The sequence below is a fragment of the Pseudophryne corroboree genome (genome assembly GCF_028390025.1).
Source record: "Pseudophryne corroboree isolate aPseCor3 chromosome 3 unlocalized genomic scaffold, aPseCor3.hap2 SUPER_3_unloc_2, whole genome shotgun sequence".
NCBI classification, from domain to species: Eukaryota; Metazoa; Chordata; class Amphibia; order Anura; family Myobatrachidae; genus Pseudophryne; species Pseudophryne corroboree.
The window spans coordinates 4,222,143-4,229,043 of record NW_026967508.1 but is presented as its reverse complement, the minus strand read 5'-3'; the positions used below and the strand labels follow the sequence as shown (position 1 = coordinate 4,229,043).

The 6,901-nt window shown below is 43.6% G+C and overlaps 2 pseudogenes; both read left to right on the top strand.

Annotated features, from left to right (window-relative positions):
* The first annotated feature begins 5,717 nt into the window (after positions 1-5,717).
* Positions 5,718-5,835, top strand: LOC134983645 (5S ribosomal RNA; annotated as a pseudogene).
* A 122-nt stretch (positions 5,836-5,957) lies between these two features.
* LOC134983644 (5S ribosomal RNA) lies at positions 5,958-6,075 on the top strand (annotated as a pseudogene).
* Positions 6,076-6,901: the final 826 nt, after the last annotated feature.

Sequence of the window (6,901 nt, the reverse complement as noted above, 5' to 3'; positions counted from 1 at the left end):
GAACACTTGAGGATTCAGCTCCCATTCTCCTGGTAATACCTCGTGTCTGCTCAGGTAATCCGCCACTAAATTGGATTCTCCTGGAACATGAAGGGCTGTTATGGACTTTAGATTTTGTACTGCCCAATCCAAAATCTTCGCTACTTCCACCCATAGATCTCGACTTCTGGTGCCTCCTTGTCGGTTTAAATATGCCACGACTCTCACATTGTTCGAGAACACTCTCAGATGAGACTGCACCAGCAACATCTGAAAACAACATATCGAATTCCACACTGCCCTCATTTCTCGTTTGTTGGAAGACATGAGTTTTTCTTGGGTGGACCATGACCCCTGGCATGTGTGACTTAACAGATGACCTTCCCAACCTGTGGCACTTGCATCTGTTGTTAAGACAGCGTACTTGGGTTGCGCTAAGGACACTGACCTCTGTCTTAAACTCTGGTCCATCCACCAATCCAGGGACTTCTTTGCTCCTTGAGTGAGGATTATCTTGTGGTCTAGGTCTCTGCCTATACGGACCGCTCTGATTATGTCCCACTGGAACGTTCTCATTTTCCACCTGGCCCAGGGTACTACATCTATCGTAGAAGACAACATCCCCCCAAGACGCAGGCCCAGACGTAGTGAAATGCTGTCCTCTCCCTGAACCAGGGATGAAAGATCTTGAATCTTTTTGCATCGGTCTTCTGATAATGCTACCGTGTACTTCTTCGAATCTATCCAAACACCTAGGAACTGCAGACCTTGTGTTGGATCTAGCTTGCTCTTCTTCCAATTCACTAGCCAACCATGAGCTTGAAGAATCTGAAGAGTCTTCTGTACCGCTGTTATTAGAGTCGCCTTTGTACTCGCACAGATCAGCAAGTCGTCCAGGTACGGCCACAATGCTATGCCCATCACTCTCATATGTGCCACTAGAGCTAGAAGCACTTTCGTGAAGACTCTTGGTGAGGAAGACAGGCCGAACGGAAGGCAGGTAAACTGAAGATGTTTTCCAAGGACGTAAAACCTTAGAAACCTCTGGTCGTCCCTGTGAATTGGCACATGAAAGTAGGCGTCCTTCAGATCTATAGAGGCCATAAAGTCTTCCTGCTTTATCCCTAATAATATGGTCTTCAATGTTTCCATGTGAAACCTTTTCTTTATAAGAAATTTGTTTAGACTTCTTAAATCCAGAATTGCCCTGAATTCCCCTGATGGTTTCTGAATCAAGAACATCCTGGAATAAAAACCTCTTCTCTCTTCTGCCACCGGTACCTTTACAACCGCCTGTGTTTTGATGAGGTTTTCTATAATATCCTGAAAGGCTATTATCTGTTCTTTTGACGTTAGACTTTTTGACTTTACAAAATTCCGCCCTGTCGGCTTCTTTATAAATTCTATGCGATAACCCTGGGAGATTACTTTTAATACCCAGATTTCTTGAGTTGACTCCTGCCACTGATCCGCAAATCTCATTAATCTGCCACCTACTGGTGCAGCACTCTGGGGCATCATATAGTCAGAATTTCCTATTTCCTCTTCTGCCAGACTGACGAAAGGACTGCCTGGTAGTTGTTGGAGTGTATCTACCATACTGCCTACCTGGCCTGTATGACCTGGCTTCTTTAAACTGCTGTTTAGGTGAAGAAGCCCTAAACCTTGTTTTCCTATCAAACGGCAGCTTTGCGGATTTACCGCCTGACATTACATTGATTATGGACTGCAGCTTACTTCCAAAGAGGCGAGATCCTTCATAAGGAAGAGCTACCAATCTATTTTTTGAGTGGACGTCTGCTGTCCAGGTACGCAGCCACAATGACCTTCTAGCCGCTACACCTGCTGCTAATGACTTTGCTGCATATTCTACTACCTCAAGAGAGGCCTCACACAGATACTCCACCGCCTTCATTATCACAGCCAGGTCTTTCTGCAGGTGATGTCTGTATACCTGATCCTCCAAATCACGATGCAGGTTGTTCCCCCATAGTCTCAGGGTTCTGGTTGTTGACGCCATCGCTACCCCAGCCTTCAGCGTCACTGCTGATGCTTTGTGGACTTTTTTCAAGGAACTCTCAACCTTCTTGTCCATCGCATCCTTAAGCACCGCAACGTCTTCTAACAGGATGGTGGTTTTGGAAACAACTTCTGCCACAGCAGCATCCACTTTAGGCAATTCACACCATTTAATAAATTCTACATCCTGTACCGGAAACATAAGATCCAACCTCTTCATATAATTGAGACGCTTGTCCGCAGTCTGCCACTGCACTGACATAATCTCCTTCAATACTTTATGCACCGGAAAACATTGGCTTTTCTTAATCCTATCTTCAAATAAAGGATCCTGAGCATCATCCTATGCTTCATCCTTAATATTTAAAGCTCTATACATATGCTTTAGTAAGCTATCCACTATATCCAAATTAAATGACCTATCTGGCTCCTGAGCCTCCTCTGACTCTGCCGGAGAGGGACTATCAGCATAATCTAATACAACGAGACTATCCGAATCCTCAGCAGCATCTAGACTGGTCTGCGACCTGGATCTTTTAGCCCCCTGAAGCTCCTTTAATTCATCCTTTGTTACAAATGACTTTTTCATCCATTCCATCAGATCCTGAATCTGCTTAGATTGGTCCTGGGATGCTTCACAATCATCGCATAACTTGCTATGTTTATCTCCAGAAAAGCTTTTCCTACATCCAGAACAAGCCAAATGATGCTTCTTTTTACATGTTCTGTTCCTAGGAGCATCAGACACACTGCAACCAAAGCAAATGATATCCTAAGCACCCTAACTACATAGCATAATAAGTGCCCTAAATGAGACTGCTTACCATTCCTGGGCACATGTAGGCGTGGAGGGAGACATCTCTTTATCCATATCTGACAAATCTTCAGAATTCTTTCCCCGATTCTTGTTTATTCCCTTATCTCTGGGAACACTGACCACTGCTCCTCTCTCACTCTCAGTGGTGGACCGCGCCATTTTTATCCCTCTGACTCTCAGCCTCCGGGCGGCGCATGCGCAGACCGATACGCGGCAACTTCCGGTATTCAGCCGCGCACTGCCGCCCGCCGCGTCCAGCGCTGCCCTCCAGGCTCAGCGCTACTTCCGCCCTCCAGTCTCCGGCGTCTCGGCGGTCACCAGCGGCAACGGGAGCGGGGGCGAGCAATCCAGCTAGGCACTGCAGTCCAGTATATTCCAAGCAGGTACCATTTATAAATCAAGCAGTGGCCTTCCATATTTGTACTGCCACAGGCAGCAATTATTATGGTTTTCTTTTAGCTTTATACTGCCACAGGCAGTAATTATAATGCTGCTCATTGATCCTGGGTGCCAAACCCCTTCCAGCCGCGGCTCACAGAGGCGCATTAGGCCAGGAAAATCCTGGTAAGCCTCATATTTGAAAAACAACAAACAACTACACTGTCACTATCTAAGGAGACAGGAAAAAGACTGGGGAAGCCAGGGGCGGACGGACCTATATTCCCAGAGGGGGCGGAGCCTAAAATAGAAAAAAAAACACGTTGATAACTATTACTGGGCGGTGGCATAATTAATTCTGTTTTGGAAATACTAAGTTTGAGGTGGCGAAATTACATCCATGAGGAAACAGCAGAAAGGCATTCAGTGACATGGACCTATACAGATGGTGACAAATCTGGGAAGGATAGGTGGATTTGAGTATCATCCAAATAATGATGATACTTAAAGCCAAAAGAGCTGATCCGTTTGCCAAGAGATGTGGTATAGAGTGAGGAAAGAAAAGGCCCTAGGAGAGGGCCTTGCGGTACTTCAACTGATAGAGGAAGTGGAGAGGAGGTGGAGTCAGAGAAGCGGACACAGAACAGCTATTAGATAGGTAGGATGAGAACCAAGAAACCACGTTTGCATATTTATATTAAGACCTGCAAGAGCTGTAGAAATTCTACCCACGGCAACTGTGGTGAGAGGGCTTGTGTCTCACCATAGCTGCCCACATTTCTGTGGGATCAGCTCCCCCCAAGGGAGAGAAAAACAAGGCCTGCACATTCTGCATCTGCAGTAGAAGTGTGGAACTCTGGGGCTTATGGGCTGCACAGCTCAAGGTGGAAAAAAAGAATTCCGGGTCTTCCAGCTCACCCGGAGCCAGCAGTAAGTCAGAAGCAGGAGAAAGGTTTAAAACTCCCCTCCACCCTCAGTCATCACACTTTTAAACTGTCAACCACCAGTAGACAGCGGTAGGATATTGTCCAAGATGTTAATATTGTATACACTAGGTGTAAATAAAGAAAGGAGCAAGTATTTGTAATGGTGCATGCGCAGAAGTCCCTAAGAGCTCCACACATGGGTAATACTGTGTACACACAAAGGCAGAGTAGCAATTGATACGTACGGTATCAGAAATGTCTTGGAAAATTGTTGGGCATTCCTGAGCAATAACTGGAAAGTGGCTAACCAGATGCACAGAGATGGCTCATCTTATGGGCATGTTATGCAAGTCGCGGGCATGTAGCTGAAACTTTCCATCCACAGATGCTCAACTGTTCACACTGGAAGCCATGGGGGTAATTCCAAGTTGATCGCAGCAGGATTTTTGATAGCAATTGGTCAAAACCATGTGCACTGCAGGGGAGGAAGATATAACATGTGCAGTGAACAAGCCTAGTTTACAGGTGAAACGTACGTCCCTCTCCGGAACGGGCGGCCGCACGGTCTTAGAAAACGGAGCACGGTCACGATCTTCAATCAAGTTACACCCACCGGCTGCCGGGATATCTACATCATTGGAAGTGGTAACTCTGTATACAGTGTCTGTTTTCCAGCAGCGCCTTAGACCCTCAATCTGGATCTAACAACTCCAGTGCCTGCTCCGTATTTAGGAATGAACCTATTAACAGTCAATTAATGAATTGTATTGTAAGCCACTAAGGAATCGTAAGCCACTATCGTTTCCACACAGGGACATAAGACTTTCATCTTTGCTGCTCTCATTTAATTTTCAGGATTGAACCTATTTATCGTAAATTAATAATTGCACCGCCAGCCTTATCAATCAGGAATTGTATTGCAAGCCGCATTTGTCTCTACACAGGGACAAAGAATATTCATCTTTGTTGCTCTCATTTAATTAATTCTTTGCAACATAATCCAGTCAACTGGTTATCTACAGTAACAGCTGGCAAACCTACATAGGAGGTGGCATGGCAACTTCAAGCATTGTGTCTGTATCAAAACAGCACATCAGATCCTCTTATTTGGGTCCGACAATTCCAGTGCCCGCTTTGTTATTATTTTCAGGATTGAACCTACTTATCACTAATTAATAATTGCACCGCCAGCCTTATCAATTAGGAATTGTATTGCAAACCGTCATTGTCTCTATATAGGGACTAAGAACCTTCATTTTTGCTACTCTCATTTAATTAATTTTTTGCAACTTAATCCAGTTAATTGGTTATCTACAGCAGACATATTTAAAGTGGTAACTTCTAACTTTGTGTTTATATCAAAACAGCACATCAGACCCCCCTATTGGGTCTAACAATCCAAGTGCCTGCTTTACATTTATTTTTCAGGATTGAACTTATTTATAGTCAATCAGTGATTGCATCACTAGTCTTTTACCAATTAACTTTACAAACACTTTCTTCAAAATTCTCTCTATATAATTTTTTTTCCATTTAAGCCAATTATTACTATTCATACAGAAACTCGATTTGTATCTACTCATTTCTTGAATCAAACGGCCCACGGCCATACTACCCTGAATGCGCCCGAACACGTCTGATCTTGGAAGCTAAGCAGGTATGGCCTGGTTAGTACATGGATGGGAGACCTCCAGGGAATACTAGGTGCTGTGGGCCAGTTTCTCAGGAGACTTTACAATAAATTAATAATTCGATCATATTCACATAGTTTTTTAGTTGAGCACATAGGCCATTTCCCAAATCAGCACACAAATCACCCGTGATTCCTGATACAATTGGCCCACGGCCATACTATCCTGAATGCGCCCGATCACGTCCGATCTTGGAAGCTAAGCAGGTATGGCCTTGTCAGTACATGGATGGGAGACCTCCAGGGAATACTAGGTGCTGTGGGCCTTTTTCCCTCAGGAAATCTAATATTACGTTCCTCCAAGCTTACCATACATTCCGATCCTTCTGTGACCTGTATATATTGTTTTTTCCAAACAATTATACAATAATTACAATAACATTTTCACCTGCCATATCTAGAACCATATTTGGTACAATGGCAATCTAGATTTTGTTATTATTTACTTTTGTTCACCCCAGTGAATTTTTATAGCAAACCAATAAAAGTTAAGCTTTACTCTATCTCCCAGAGGTAGGACTCAAAGGGGTCTTTTCCTCAACCATATATTTTCTTCACATCTTTTTCATATTCAATCAATGAGTGCTTCCACACAAGGTTATTTTGTCTTTCTCTTGTTTTCTTCCTGAATATCAGAGACCCTCCTGATGAGGTCGCAGTAGGTGGGTCCATATAGTATTTTTTGTCCAAAATGATTCTAAGAACCTCAATTCTACTTCATGTTGAATTGCAGAGCTTATTATAATTACTCTAATTAGCAGTGTTATAATAATAATAATAATCATTTTATTTATATAGCCCTCTTTCTCCAATAGGACTCAAGGCGCTTAACAGATACATAGCATAATATAGTACAGAAAATAATGAAGTACAGAACAGATTTTCATAAAATACAGAAGCATTGAGATACTAAAGGGACAATTATAGGAATGCTTGAGTAAACAGGAAAGTCTTGAGTCTACTTTTGAAGGATTCTATAGTTGGGGCCTCTTGAACTGTGCGGGGAAGTGAGTTCCATAGAGTCGGAGCCGTATGACTAAAAGCTCGACCCCCAGATGAATTACGAGAGATTCTAGGTACTGCTAAAAGTCC